Here is a 17,876-nt window from a genome sequence, read left to right on the forward strand (position 1 = left end):
ATTCTTCTTTCATCTATGTATGACCTATAAACATGATAGGATCCATCCAAATCTGTGTGCCTGTGTGAGCCTATATGTTTAATTTCTGTTATAGACACATATAGGTTGTTGTTGCTAAATAAAATGTCATAACTTGATAGATTTTATTTAGGCTCATTTAGTTAATGGGCCTATTCAATTAATAACAGTTGTTCATTCTAAGGTTAAATTCCTCTCTTTTGGGCCTTGTGTGAGAGTTGGGAGCCTTTGAAGTGGGTACGACATACTGAACCCAGCCCCCCCTCACATGAACAACCCCAATTGTGAAGGTCCATTTGCGTGATTTGGATAACTGTGCTAGGTTAATTAAATTAGTTTGACCTAATAAAATTGATTAGCAACATAATTAATTTCATTCTTTGAAATTAATTTAAGAAAAACATAGTTTGTAGAATATTATTTCTAGATAAACTATTTGTATTTTTCTTATATTTAATTAAATAAAGAATTTTAACTAACTAGATTCTTTCTGAAACTTACTTTTATTATTTCATTAAATATTCTTATTTAAGTTATAAATTAGTTATTACTAATTTTCCTTATTAACTTAAATTTGAATATCGCTTGAATTTAATATTAAGTTGAGGAATTCTAGGAATTGGTTATTGAAGATTCTAAAAAGATATTTTTTAAGTTGGTTTTAAACTGAAAATGGAATATCCTTAAATTAGGTAGTTACTACTTAATTTTGATATTTAATTAAATTTCATTTGGAAATTTTTAAGTTGCTTGTTATAGATTCTTTCTATAAAAACTTAAATAAGATATTTTCCAAATCTTGAAAAGATACTTAGTTATATTGAGATATTTTCTAGATAGTTATTTCTATACTAATTATTATTTCTAAAATAGGAAAATGTTATTGATTGTGAAATTAATTATTTAACAATTAATTTTGGTACAATTCAAGTTAAGAATATTTTTCCTAGTATTACACTGGAAATTAATAATTAAGCCTTCTCTACACTTAATTATTTATTTCCTGAATTTAATACATTTAATTAAATTGAAATTAAATATCTAAGTTGATTTTCATAATGATACTTAAATATTGTTATTTTCATGATATTTAATTAAATAATTCTAAGTTGGATATTTTCATAACAACTTAGATTTTGAATAATTTTCAAAATATATTTTATTTATTTTATTAATCATTTTTTAAAATTTCATTTGATTATGCAAGATGATTTTGAATTTATCTTGAGAAATATATTAAAGTTGTAGATTAATTATTTATTTAATTAATTTTGAATCAACTTAAATCAATGATTTTTCCATTTAATGATTAATTTAAAATAAAGGAACTAAAATATATTATTAGAAATTGAATTAATTAGTTAAAGAAAATCTAGATAGATAGTATTCTTGCTTGAAGTATTTTTTCTAGTAAAGATTGATTTATTTTAATGTATTTTGAAAATTGTATAATTTTATACTTTAACTTTTCGAAATACAATATATATACATATAGAAAGTTTTAATTTGAGTTGCCAATTAATTTAAATTAATACAACTTAAATTAAGTAATTTTCTTTATATTTATTGGAAAATTAATACTAAGATGGAAATAATTCATTTTATTTTTAACCATCTAAGTTTAATTTTATAAATATTAAATTAAATTTTATTTAGAATTTTATTCTAAATTTAAAATTTAATAAATATATATAAAAATAAATATTAGAAGAAAACACATTTTAAATAATGAGCTTTATTATTATTAAGATATTCGATCTCAATTGTTGGTTTTACATAGCTATTGTTTTAGTGAGTAATCCTCCCTAATGGAGGAACGTTCATTAGCAAGTTAGCGGTGTTTAATCTCGAAAGATAAGTATATTTGTAAGTTTTTTATAATAGTATTGATCACCCTAATGGTGGCGACTGTATAAGACTTACAAACGTATGAAACAATGGTGGAAGCTCATGAAATAGGAATGACCTTGACTCTCGCCTAAACGGGACAACGTCGGATTCTCTTTTCGATCGAATAAAAGGTTGCTGGAATGTTTGTCATTTTAGATGAGCTGACAACTCTATTCAATGGATGATAGCTTTGACTCTTGCATAAACGGGACACTGATATTAGTTTGTTGAAAACCTTGGAAATTATTTAGGATTGCATTTTTTAGTATTTTCTCTAGTCATTCCTACTTGCTATGTGCTAATAATTTCTGAATAAGATTTTGTGTTAAACCATAATTGATTTCTATTTATTATCTTGTAGTATCCTGAATTGCAATGTCGAATCCCATGTTGTCACTGTTAACTGAAAATAAGCTAAATGGATCTAACTTCCCAAAATGAAGAGAGAACATTAATATTGCTCTCATAGGTGAAAGTGCCCTATTTGTGTTGACTGAGCCGTCTCCTGAACAGCCAGGTAATAATGCAACCAAAGCTGTTAAAGAGAAGTTCGAGCGTTGGCAGAATGCTAATAACAAAGCTCGATACTTCATGCTTTCCAGCATGGTTGACACCTTGGAAAATAAGGTTTGCTAACACTGTCACGACTGCAGAAATCATGACGCAGTTAACTGAGCTATTCGGTATGGCATCTATCCAGTCTCGCTTTGACGCGACTAAGAAATTTATCAACGCACGGATGGAACTGTTGGGTTTTATGCCCTAAATAAAACTCATTTCAATATAATCAGATTTACTTATTAATATAGATCAAAAATAACATTTGATGTTGCATGGTTCACATGATTTATTTCATGATTATATGTACATAATGTATGAATTCTATTTAAGTCCAGAACATATCAATTTGTTAATGATTATAGTATTGTCAACACAGTGGAATATAATCTTAATTATATGTTCGAAAGTTTATTCCCTGATTTGTCAGAACACTGGATTTAGACTGACATGGTATAATCAGCGATAGGTATTCTTACACCTTGGATAAGTGTTATGTCCTTTCCAGGACATTGGCAAAGTTTACCAGCATCGAATGTATGGAGTATACATCGGAAGGGACCGATATTGAACTTTAATTAGATTTGTTAAAATTTACCGTAATATCTATTCAATTCAATATCACTTGTTGATCCTAGATCAAATGATCTTAATCCTGATATGTTTAGCTTCGATCTCAAGAGTATTATACATGTTCTTTGATTTGTTAGTTAAGCCTACTTTTGGGTCAGGGTGATACGTACATTTTGGGAACACGGTAGTGCAATTGAGTGGGAGCGCTAACATAAATATGGAATCTATAGCTTCTATCTGGCGAATAGAAAGTAAAGGATGATTTCCTTCGAGCTTAACCAAACGAAAATAAATGGTGGAGATCTCATTTCACTTAGCTGAAATATCATTTATACAGGGTTAAGTGTTTTAAGGATAAAATACATTGTAGGGTGTTACGGTAATTTAATCCCTTTACAGTGTAAATCATCTATATAGAGGATCATTGATCACATTAGGGTTATAACAATGGATAACTAATGACGTGTCTATATCGTGGAACATATAGAGCGTTCTATATACTGAGAGTGCAATTCTAAGTTCTATGCGTGGATTCAACGAAGAATTAATTAGTCAGTGAATTTAAGATATAAATTCTTTATCTACTTATTGGAAGCTCGGATATATAGACCCATGGTCCCCATACTAGTTTAGACCATACAACTTGTAAGACTCAGTTAATTGATTTTGATTAATCAATTATAATTCTAAAGTTAGACTATGTCTAGTTTATGAATTTTCACTAAGCAAGGGCGAAATTGTAAAGAAAAGAGATTCTAGGTTTATTTATTAATTAAGAGACTTTATATGTCTAATTAATAAATATATTAAATGACAATATTATTTAATAATTTATTTTAGTTAATAAATAATTAGAATTGATATTTAAATGGTTGAATTTGAAAATTGGCGTTTTTTGAGAAAATGAGATGCAGAAATGATAAAATAGCAAAATTGCATAAGTGAGGCCCATTATGCAAGCGCATGGGTGGCCACACTTATAGGCTTTAATCATTTATTTTTTTCATTATTTTAATGCCAAATAATTCTAACCTAAACCTAGGTGGTTACCTATAAATAGATAGTGATGGCTCTCATTCACACTTAACTTCTGTGAAACTTTGTCAGATGAAATTGAGCCTCCTATTCTCTATAGCCGAAACAACTTCCTTCTTCTTCTCTTCTTTATTTTCGAAATCCTTGAGTGAATGAGTGAGTGCCCACACACATCAAGTGGTATCTCAATCATAGTGTGTCAGACTGTGGAAAACCATCCAACAAGAAGGAGAATCAGCATCAAAGGAAGGAGAGAAAGAGATCCAGGTTCAGATATTGATAATGCTCCGCTACAGAAAGGAATCAAGGGCTAGATATCTGAACGGAAGGAGTCATTATATTTCGCTGCACCCAATGTAAGGTTTCCTAAACTTTATATGTGTTTATTTCATTGTTTTAGAATTCATATTAGGATGTTAATGAAACATACATGGCAGTAAATCTAGATCCTAGTAAAATATATCCAACAACTGGCCTCAGAGCCATGGTAATGATTTACTTTCATGAAATATGAATTAAAACGATTTTATATGTTGATTTGGATGGTTTCATGTGGTTTATGTTCTTATTTGATGATAGTTTAGAAATCGCAATATATGTTACTGAAATATTTTTTATTTCGATCTGCAAGTATTTTTTCTGGAAAGTAGACAAAAAATTAATAAATTTAGGCTTTTACAGAACCTAATTTAGATTTTTTATGAATTAGTTATGATTTTTTGAAGTTGAACGAAAATATCAGGATTTGAATCCACACACGCGCGCGGACGCTCGGATAGCTCCTTGTCTGAAGGGCAGCTCGCGCCCAAGTCCCACGGTCAAATGAGGCTGCTTGCAGCCTCTTTCCTAGGCCAATTCCTTGCATCCGCGCGCACAGGGGTATGCAATGCATACCCCTGTGCCTCAAACTTGTTTTCGTCATAACTTTTGATTCAAAAATCTTTTTTCATTGAAACAAAAGCCAAATTTTGGTAGAATTTTGTGTAAAATCTGAATTTTCAATTAAAAATCTAATTTTCAGAATAAAATTAATTTTTATTAATTTTTTTAATTAATTAAAATTAGTTTCTGATATTAGTAGGCTTTGAATTTTGAAAATTTGATTTCTCACAAAGGAGCCTTATGGTTATTTTTGAAATTTTAGATTATTTTATTTATTTTAATTATAAGATCAGATATTATTTTTAATTAAATTTTAAATGATCTTACTTTGATATTAAAATATTATCTTTTAAAAATAATCTTGTTCAAATTTCAAAATTTCCTAACCATATCATATCTTTTTCAAATTTGTTATTTTCAAAATATATTTTATTAATTAAAATTATAAGATTAGGAATATGTTAGGTTTAACATTTTATCTTATTAGACATTTTTTCAATAAAATTATATTTTGGCAAAAATAACACGAAGATTTGAAAAAATTGGTTAGTTTAGTTTGAATAGATATTTTAGGGTTTCAAACCATAAATTTTTCAAACTTATTATTTTATTATTTTTTTTAAAAAAATATTCTAACCATATAAAATATCTTATTTTTCAATTAGTTTATTTATGTAATATTTAAATTTATTAAATTATAAGACTCAGAATATAATAATGGAATATCTAAATTTAAAATTCAAGATATTTTATTATATTATCTTATTAGAAATTTTAAATAAATTTAAATTTTGAATAAACTTAATATTTGAAAATTTGGTTAGATATTTTTGATTTTTTGTTAGAATTTAAGAAATTTAGGAGTTTGTTGAATTTTGAATTTTTTTCAAATATTCTCTAACAACCTAAATTTGAATTCTAGTAAAGATATTTCTTTTAAAATTTAATTTTATTTTAAATTTTAAAATTGAGATATTTTAGCTTACTTTCCAGATGTTCCAGATCAGTTATTATTGTTTGTATTGTTTGATTATATTATTATGTATTCAAAAAAAAAAATTTACAAACCTATTATTTATTTGATCTAAATTGCTATGATTAACTTGTTGACAGATCCAATGATCTGATTTTAATCATAGTTCAATTAACAATAGATCTTATAAATAATTTGTAACAGGTAAATTTCGCAATTTCTTTCATCTGTGTAAACCTAGTAACATGATAGGGCCCATCCATATCTTTTGACCTGTGTGAGCCTATATGTTTGCTATTGGACTTAGATGCATATAGGAAGCCCATTTAAGTTTTACTAAGTAAATGGACTAGGTTGCTAAAATAAATTTTGACATAAGTAAATTTATTTAGGCCCAATTAGATTTGGGCTTATTCAATGAATAACAATTGTTTATTTAAAGGTTAAATTCCTCTCTTTTGGGCCTTGTGTGAGAGTTGGGGGCCAATAGAAGTGGGTACGACATACTGAACCCAGCTCCCCCTCACATGAACTACCCCAATTATGAAGGCCCATTTGCCTTATTTAAATAATTGTATTAGGTTAATTATATTAGTCTAACCTAATTAAAATTGAATTAGCAACATAATTAACTTTTAAAATATATGAAATTTATTTTTTCATTTAATATTTTAAAGTTAATTTTAGAAAAACACTTAGTAAATGAAATTATTCTAGATAGTTATTTCTAGAACTAGTTATTTTTTCTAATATTTAATTAGGAAAATATCATAGATTGTGAAATTAATTGTTTAATAATTAATTTTGGTACAATCTAAGTTAAGTATATTTTTCCTACTATTAAATTAGAATTAATAATTAAGTCTTCTCTATACTTTATTATTTATTTATTGAATTTAATACATTTAATTAAAATGAAAATTTAAATATTTAAGTTGATTTTCATCATGATACTTAAATATTATTATTTTCATGTTATTTAATTAATATTGAAAATTATTTTAAGTTTGAAATCTTATTTCATATAACTTAAATTTGAATAATTTTCAAAATATATTAGTCTAACCTAAGTTAAGTCTTCTCTATACTTAATTATTTCTTGAATTTAATACATTTAATTAAATTGAAAATTTAAATATTTAAGTTGATTTTCATCATGATACTTAAATATTATTATTTTCATGTTATTTAATTAAAATTTAAAATTATTTTAAGTTTGAAATCTTATTTCATATAACTTAAATTTGAATAATTTTCAAAATATATTTTATTTTATTTTATTTTATTAATCTTTTTCCACAATTTCGAAATTACATTTCTTAAATGCAAAATTTCGAATTTTATTTGAAAAATAGATTAAAGTTGTAAATTATTTATTTTAATTTTGGACCAACTTAAATCAATGATTTTTTTATTTAATGATTAATTAAAATTAATGAAGTAAAATATATTTAATTAGAAAATGAATTAATTAGTCAAAGAAAGTCTAGAAAGATATTATCTGTTTTGCTTGAAGTATATTTCTAGTGTATTTAATTAAATAGAAAATTAATATTTAAGTTGATGTTCTTCATCATACTTAAATATTTGAAATTTTTCTTATATATTTAATTAAATAGGAAAATTATATTTTTTGTTGTAAATTAATTTTATTAATTAATTTTGGGCCAACATTAAATTAGAATAATTTTTCCAGGATTTATTTTTATTTTATTTTAACAAGAAATTTCAAAAATTGTATTATTAAATACTTCAATTTTTCGAAATGCAATATATATTTATAGAAAATTAAATTTGAGTTGTAAACTAATTTAAATTAATTTTGTAACAACTTAAATTGAATATTTTTCTAAATATTTATTAGAAATTATTACTAAGATGGAAATAATTCATGTTATTTTCATATCCATCTAAGTAAAATTTATAAATATTAAATTAAAATTTATATTTAGAATTTTTCATTCTAAATTGGAAATTTTAATTAAATAAATATATATATTTAAAATAAATAGATTAAAATAAATATTAAAAGAAAATACACTTTAAATAATGAGCTTTATTATTAGGACATTCGATCTCCATTGTTGGTTTTACATAGCTTTTGTTTTAGTGAGTAATCCTCCCAATGGAGGAACGTTCATTAGCAAGTTAGCACCGCTTAATCTCGAAAGATAAGTAGCTTTGTAAGTGTTTTATATGGTATGGATCACCCTAATGGTGGTGACTGTATTTGACTTACAAAATATGAAACAATGGTGGAAGCTCATAAGATAGAATAGCCTTGACTCTCGCCTAAACGGGACAACGCTGGATTCCAATCTTGATCGAATAAAAGGTTGCTAGAATATTTATTATTTTAGATGAGCTGACAACTCTATTCAATGGATGGTAGCTTTGACTCTCGCCTAAACAGGACACTGATATCAGTTTGTTGAAAATCTTGGAAATTATTTAGGATTGAATGTTTTTAGTATTTTCACTTGTCATTCCTACTTGCTATATGTTTAATAATTTCTGAATTGTGTATGAATTTATATTGAACCATGTTATTTTCTGTTATTAAATTGTAGTTTAATTTCGAATCTTCATTGTTGGTCTAACTTGGTTTGTTTATCTAATGAGATAAATACCTAATGGATTTTCACCATTAGACATACATAATAGTGTTAGATCTCGAAAGATAAATATTGTATATGCAACATCTAGCTGTTCATCAATTGATGACACCTTAGACTAGTATTTTTACAATATGAAACAAGAAGATTGTATAAATAAGATTACTTTGACTCTCGCTAATCGAAGCATCGTTGGATTCTTATTTATAAACGAAATTATCCTAATTCCTCTTAGCTTATTCATTTCGAATTAGCTCAATAACATATCATTGGATGAATGGTCTATAAATCATTTCATGTCATTCTATTTTTTCTCTTCAGAAATTAAATGACGCATATGATTATAATCCCGAAATTCTATTCCAAAATGATATAAGTCCTCAATCTTAGAAATCCCCTACTTGTATGGGCAAATCTGACTTAGAGTTAAATTAGTAGTGGTGGTCCAAGAAAGAATTACTCATTATATTTGGTATAAATTTAAGTCTTTGACTTTAATTTTAGATTCCAAACAGAAATTTTCTTATATTTCTAATTCCAGGATACAATACAGTTACACTTTCACAAGTGTTTAATAACCATTTTCTATCAATGGATTCAAACTGTATGGAATATGAGTTTAGCATTCTGTGACCAGGATCCACTTGCACTATTCTGAGAACTCTTTGATGTAACTAACTCTAAGTCATCAAAAAGACACAATCACATTTTTATTAATCTATGGCATTTTTATCTTGTTCATAGTGGTTTTGACAAGATCAATATCTGCAAAGAGTTAATATGCCTATATCCACTGAAAGTTTTTCATCTCATTCGTAGATGGACGTACATTCAGGGGTGGATATGAGTTTTTCGTTGTATTCTTAAAACGATAACTCTAGATTATACCTTATGCAAAGAAATTTGAAATGTTTGAAAAATTTCTAATTTCTAGCAATGGTGATTAACCATTAAGGTAAGTGGTTAAAGATCTTGCGAACTTATAGGGGTGGAGAAATAGTTAGTAGATATGCAGTTCAAAGATCATTAATTTGATTTTTGAATTATATCCAAACTTACCTCCCCAGAAATTTCGATTTGCATATTGATGATTAGTTACTAGTTGTTGCCTAAGACCTTCTATGGTAATACAATTTCAGAATGATGTAATGGTTGGGTACATAATGTAAATCATTACTAGATTCATGGATGACCTAATCGAATTCTTAAGAAAAGCTAAAACTGCTAACCATGGTTTGCATGTTTTTTAGCTATTCTAAGTGATTAGGGGTGGACCATCCCATAGTCAATAGATAAGAAAGTATTTGTTTAAACAAATACTACTTTTCTAAGAAAATGACTAAGTCTAAAAGTAAAGTAGCAAATAAAGGAGATATTTATTTCTTGATTCCAAAAGTGTTCTATCATCTTATTTGACATATGATGATCCCACTGCCTTTGTTGTCTAGTCACAACCAAAGAGGTTAATACCATTTAGTTTTCTTAGACATAATTCACGGTACCTTGTCGTAGTGGGAGAGTTTTTAGGAACTTCACTTCTTATGACTTGGAAGACACTAGTGACTAAAATCCATTGTGAGTTTAAACAAGTAATGGATTGTCAAGATAAGAAACTAAGAAGAAAAGTCAATAGAACTATGGTTTAATCCATTCACGTGGAGTAACCTAAACTTTCTATTACAAGGACATAAAATGAAATTTTCGTTAATAAGTCTATTCAATGGACTTAACAAAACTCCCTGTTCCTAGTATTATAGGTTTGAGTTTATCTAAACCTATGGCTTGTGGTATACCTGGTAATTACTTACTCTAATGCAAGCAACTTACTTTAGTAAGATGTTGAAGCATTTTCTTTCTAATGGAAATCTATAGAAGCTTCACAACTTCCTATGCATAGATTTTATTTATCTAAGGAAAAGTCTCAACTATTCCAGAAAAGATAAAGCCATGAAAGAAATTCTTAAATCAACAGTGAGAGGTCTCAGATATGCTTTTGTATGCCTTAGACCAGACACCTGCTGTTGAGTGGGAGTAATGAGTAGGTATCTGATTAATGCAAGAGAAGAACATTGGAAGACAATCAAGTAAATCTTAAGATTAAGAAGAAGAACTATATGTTAGTCAATAAGGGTGTGTTAAAAACTCTTAGACTACACCACATCAAATTTCGAGACTTGCCTTTGTGTTAGAAAATCTGCTGATAAGATGGTGATTACTCTGGGGGTGGAGTAGTGATTTTGGAGAAGTGTAAAAACCTATCTGAAATCTCTAGGTCTACCAGAAAGGGACTGAATGTTAAAGTTGCAGGAAAGGTACTTATTCAGTCTAAGGAAAGTTCTATACAATTGTGGCACCGTTCCAACCTGCCTTAACTACTAGGGTTACTTCCTGAATAACCAAGAAGTAGTTGCCAAAGGTATAGAATCCAGTATCCCAAAAGAGTAGACATATAGAGAGAGGAATTTCACATTATCAATGATTTTGTGATTAAGGAAGAGTAATGGTGGAGAAAAGGTTGTGTTTAATTCAACCTTTCAGATCCTATTACGAGGAGTTTACTACTACATCACTTGATTTGTAAATTAAGGTGTTGAGATTATTTGAAATGCACATTTTGTTTTATATTAGTGCAAGTGGGAGTTTGTTGGGTTTTATGCCCTAAATAAAACTCATTTCAATATAATCAGATTTACTTATTAATATAGATCAAAAATAACATTTAATGTTGCATGGTTCACATGATTTATTTCATGATTATATGTACATAATGTATGAATTCTATTTAAGTCCAGAACATATCAATTTGTTAATGATTATAGTGTTGTCAACACAATGGAATATAATCTTAATTATATTTTCGAAAGTTTATTCCCTGATTTGTCAGAACACTGGATTTAGACTGACATGGTATAACAGCGATAGATATTCGTACACCTTGGATAAATGTTATGTCCTTTCCAGGACATTGGCAAAGTTTACCAGCATCGGATGTTTGGAGTATACATCGGAAGGGACCGATATTGAACTTTGATTAGATTTGTTAAAATTTACCGTAATATCTATTCAATTCAATATCACCTGTTGATCCTAGATCAAATGATCTTAATCCTGATATGTTTAGCTTCGATCTCAAGAGTATTATACATGTTCTTTGATTTGTTAGTTAAACCTACTTTTGGGTCAGGGTGATACGTACATTTTGGGAACACGGTAGTGCAATTGAGTGGGAGCACTAACATAAATATGGAATCTATAGCTTCTATCTGGCGAATAGAAAGTAAAGGATGATTTCCTTCGAGCTTAACCAAACGAAAATAAATGGTGGAGATCTCATTTCACTTAGCTGAAATATCATTTATACAGGGTTAAGTGTTTTAAGGATAAAATACATTGTAGGGTGTTACGGTAATTTAATCTCTTTACAGTGTAAATCATCTATATAGAGGATCATTGATCACATTAGGGTTATAACAATGGATAACTAATGACGTGTCTATATCGTGGAACATATAGAGCGTTCTATATACTGAGAGTGCAATTCTATGTTCTATGCGTGGATTCAACGAAGAATTAATAAGTCAGTGAATTTAAGATATAAATTCTTGATCTACTTATTGGAAGCTCGGATATATAGACCCATGGTCCCCATACTAGTTGAGACCATACTTCTTGTAAGACTCAGTTAATTGATTTTGATTAATCAATTATAATTCTAAAGTTAGACTATGTCTAGTTTATGAATTTTCACTAAGTAAGGGCGAAATTGTAAAGAAAAGAGAGTCTAGGTTTATTTGTTAATTAAGAGACTTTATATGTCTAATTAATAAATAATGACAATATTATTTAATAATTAATTTTAGTTATTAAATAATTAAAATTGGCATTTAAATGGTTGAATTTGAAAATTGGCATTTTTGAGAAAATGAGATGCAGAAATGATAAAACAGCAAAATTGCATAAGTGAGGCCCATTATCCAAGCCCATGGCCGGCCACACTTATAGGCTTTTATCATTTATTTTTTCATTATTTTAATGCCAAATAATTCTAACCTAAACCTAGGTGGTTACCTATAAATAGATAGTGATGGCTCTCATTTACACTTAACTTCTGTGAAACTTTGTCAGATGAAATTGAGCCTCCTATTCTCTATAGCCGAAACCACTTCCTTCTTCTTCTCTTCTTTATTTTCAAAATCCTTGAGTGAATGAGTGAGTGCCCACACACATCAAGTGGTATCTCAATCATAGTGTGTAAGACTGTGGAAAACCATCCAACAAGAAGGAGAATCAGCATCAAAGGAAGGAGAGAAAGAGATCCAGGTTCAGATATTGATAATGCTCTGCTACAGAAAGGAATCAAGGGCTAGATATCTGAACGGAAGGAGTCATTATATCCGCTGCACCCAATGTAAGGTTTCCTAAACTTTATATGTGTTTATTTCATTGTTTTAGAATTCATATTAGGATGTTAATGAAACATACATGGTAGTAAATCTAGATCTTGGTAAAATATATCCAACAGGAACCCCATCAGAATGTGCGTGATCACCTTCTCCAGATGGCTAGTTATTTCCAGGAAGCCCAAAATCATGGTGCTGAAATGGATCAGACTACTCAAGTGAGTCTCATCTTGAATAGTCTGACTCCAGATTTTCTGCCCTATACATCGAATTATGTCATGAACAAGAAGGAACAAGACTTTCATACGTTGGTCAACGACCTTCAGACATATGAAAATTTGATTGGAGGTCCCAAGAAAAGAGGGAGTAAACCTCAGAATTCTGGAAATTGTAATACGACGAACAATCCTGAGGCACACGTTGCTTCTACTTCCAAATCCAATAATAAAAAGAAGTGAAAAAATGCCAAGAAGCGAGCTCAAGCTGCGAAAGCAGCTAAGAACAAAAAGGCTGGAGCTTCTGGTGATACACCAAAAGGAAAATGTTTCTACTGCAATGAGAAAGGCCATTGGAAATCCCAATGTCCTAAGCTTCTTGCAAAGAAACAAGGTATTTCTTTATAAACTGATGTGTTTTAGTGAATTATTATCCATTTGGATTATTAATTCTGGACTACTAACCTTGTTTATTATTCTTCTTATAGCTCAAGCTTCTTAAACTCGGATGCTGTCTTAGCGAGTTGGATCTGAAAGCTGGATTATGGATGGAGGTCGTCTATGATGAAGAAAAAGCTCATTTATTTTTTTGAATTAATTGTTTAAATTTTCAAACAATTTGGATTTCAAGTTTGGGATTTTATTCCCTGTTCGTTTCTCATAATATTGCAAACAATTTTTTTTGGTTTATAATAAAATTTATTTTTTAATTACAATCTATGAGTTGAGCTTCAGTACTTTATCTTATAAATCAATTACCAATTGTTATATTTATCATGTTTGTATGTGTATGTGTTTTTATTATTGATACAAATTCTATAGTTATTTAAACTCCTTACAGAGTTATTACTACATAAACACTAGAAATTATTTCTATGTTTATGAATAATTGTTAATTCTAAAACAATTATTGAGAATTTGTTTAATAAAAAGATCTTTTGATCTGATAGGGGTGGAGAAAAGTTAAGAATAATATGCAGTTCAACGATCTTTTATATCTAATGAACTCTGGATTATATTCAACTCCACATATTCTCTATCACACTTAGGGAATCATGATCTTTACAACCTTTAGGGGTGGATCATAATCTCTATATACTTAGGGGTGGACTTTATTCCATAGTACTCTTTGTAACACATAATTTTAAACATGGAAGTAATATAATAAATTAGTTATTATCAGAATAAATCCTTGATCTTGATTATATGTTCCAGTTTAGATTTACTGTTGTAATAGATAATGATACCAATAAAGTTCTTTGATAATGTATCACATTACCTTAGTTGAGTGGGAGAATATTAAAATTCTTTACCCATCTTCATTTGGTTGAAACTTGTGATAGGAACTTAAGAACACCTCTGATAAAACAAATCTAACCATTCACATGGATAGAAATAACTTATCAGAATTATGAGAATAAGATAGAAGAATTCTTGCATAGTCTATTCGAATGACTTGAACCAAGATTTCTAATCCTCATAACATTTTATGGTATCTTGATTTGATTGCTTAATCTCTAGCAAGTATTTTACACTTCAAATACTAGACTGCTATGTTGTTGACCTAGTCTTAGAGAAACTTACAATTTCAAACTAAGATAATAGGTCACAACGAGATATCCCTCAAAACAATAGTAAAAGGTTACAAGTTTCTAACCAGACATCTGCTATTGAGTGGGAGCCATCTGAGATGTAATCAAATGGGGAACATTAGGGGACAATCAAGAAAGATTTATAAAAGTGACCTATATGTTAGATATTAAGGAACTATGCATTAGGGAGCAAAAGGCTATAATCTTAAGGTTTGTTGAAGATGATGGTTTTATACAAGAACGATTTTTTATCTTTTACATGTTAGAGATACAGCTGCATTGACTTTAAAGAATGAAATAACTAGAGTTCTTTCTCACCATTGTGTTGATATCAAAATATTCATGGATAAGAATATGACGGTGCTAGTAATATGCATGCTGAATGGAAATGTTTGTAAGCATTATTTCTTGAAGATTGCCCATATGCATACTATGTTCATTACTTTGCTCACCGATTACAATTAACATTAGTTGTTACATCCAGAGAGATACTTTATGTGCATGAATCCTTTTCAAATTTGAATTTTATTTGTTATCATTGTTGTGGGGGCTTCATGTAAATGTCATGATGAACAAGCTGCTCAAGCAACACAAATTGCACATATGATAGCTATTAATGAACTTGAAAATGGAAAAGGAGCAAATTAAATTAGTACAGTCAAACGAGCAAGTCATACTCATTAGGGCTCTCATTTTTTTTATTTGTAGTCTACAAAATATGTTTGGAGCCACTTACTCGGTGCTTAAAAATATAATAAAGGAAGAATCTGATTACCATTAACGCAGAGATGCAAATGCTGCTTATAAAATGATAACATCATTTGAATTTATATTTATATTACAGCAAAAAAATGATATTCTTTGTCAAGTTTTGCAGCAAAAAAAAAATTAGACTGATTGAATATCATAAATATGGTATCTACTACAAAAATTCTTATCCAAGAGCTAAGAAATAATTGTTGGAAAAATTTTCTTAAAAATATTTTCTCTTTCTCTGAGAAATTTGACATTGACATTCCAAATTTGAGCTCTCGTTACGTCCAAGGACGTGGTCGCCGTCAACGTTCAGATCATCATTATCATTTTGATATATTTAATGCTACCATTGACTTTCATGTACACGAGCGTGATAAAATTTTTAGTGAAGGAGCAACAAAGCTTTTAACTCTTACCTTAACTTTGGATCTAAAAGATGCTTTTAAATCTTACAGTATTGATGATATATGTTGCCTTGCAAAGGGTATTATCCTCTTGATTTTTTTGAGAATGAGAAAATTAATATAAGGTTTCAATTGAAGCATTTTAAACTTGATGTGCTTACTAATCCAAAGTTTCGAAATTTGTCATTGATCGCAAAATTATGTTGAAGATTAATAGAGACAGAGAAATCAAAGATATACTATCTTATTGATAAACTAATTTACCTTGTTTTAACTCTTTCAGTATCTACATCGGTTAGTGAACGAGCATTTTCAACTATGGAGATTACAAAAACAAGGCTCCGACATAAAATTGAAAATGATTTTCTAGCAAACAATTTAATTGCCTATATTAAAAGAGAGATAGCTGAGAAATTTGATTTAAATTCAATACTTGATGATTTTGTTTCTTTAAAAGAATGTACGTTACAATTTTAGACAATGTATTATTTTGTATAATCTATATTTATACCTGTTTTTATATTTTCTTTTGTATATGTTACATTATTTTATATGCGTTGGATAAAGTTATTTAACTTTTTATATTAATTTATATAATACTATATACTAAAAAAATTAAGTAAAAATACATTTTATTTGCCCCTTTTTATTCCGTCGATTGGTTCTGCCACTGTTCTCATCATTTCTCAACTTTTATCCATCTTACTCTCCTTGCCTTTTACTAAGTATAAACTATTTTTTTTAGGGATAATTACATAAGGTATTAATTTTTGTAAAAAAATTATATTTTTACGTTTAAAGTTTTTTTTTTTTATATATATATATTTTAACAGTTTTCCATAAAAACAATACGAAAATAATAAGAAATCTACATAAAAGTTACATGAAAATAACATCTAAATAACATCAAAACAACAACAAAAAATAACATACAGATAACAAAATATTAATAATAAATTAATAAGAGTACAACATAAAAAGACCATATAAAATCGTAAAAATATTTAAAATTCTATAAAACTGTATTTTTATAATTTTTTTTTTGTTATTTTTAGGTATTTGTGAAATAATTTTATTTTATTTTATTTATTTATTTATTTTATCTATTTAGATTTGGGATTGAAATTTGGATATTTGAAAAGAGAGAGAATGTCTCCATCTCTCCTCTCATTTTAATAATAATTAAAGGTTTTGCAGTGTTATAATAATGTCAATAGCCGTCAGAATAATAAAATAGTTTTCTTAGAATCTTACATTAACCCATTTTATTTTTCTTGCCTTTAAAATGAATAGAGGATAATTGTATTTGTTTAATTTGTGGTTTAGAGGCGTTTGACTATACATACAGAGAGGATGATGATGTGTCATTAAAGCGCAGTTTACATATGATGTGGACCAGCTCATGTCATCACTGCTCTCTTCCACTATTCTCTAGTCTTCTACAGCTTTATTATAGATCACATAAAGATACCTGGCCACCCTTGTTTGTCTCCCACCCTTGTTTTTCTTGTGGTCCGAAATTTTCCAATTTTAATTTTCATTTTAAATCAAATTAATTACGCTTCTATATCTTTCCCTTTTCTGCAGTCGTTCCATAAAGCTCTAGGATTTCCATTTTGGGACACGTATGTATATCTGTAATTTGGATAAGTTTAATTTGTAAAAACCATTTACTTGCTCATCTTCCTTAACACGTGGCATAAAGCCACATTTTTTTAAATTTTTATTTAATTAAAGGTAATTATAAAATTTTACATATTTATATAAATATATTACAATATACTTTGTGTAATTAAAAGTCATTTATACTCTCAAATTCTTAGCTCTTATAAGAATGGTGCATAATTACTAATTTTTTTTAATTTTAATTATTAACTATTAAATATTATTTTTCAGTATAATTATTAATTATTTTATTAAAAAAAAATTAAAAATTCACATTAAATTGTTACTTCATATCCAAAC

This window comes from Cannabis sativa, chromosome 4 (assembly GCF_029168945.1).
Source record: "Cannabis sativa cultivar Pink pepper isolate KNU-18-1 chromosome 4, ASM2916894v1, whole genome shotgun sequence".
Lineage (NCBI taxonomy): Eukaryota > Viridiplantae > Streptophyta > Magnoliopsida > Rosales > Cannabaceae > Cannabis > Cannabis sativa.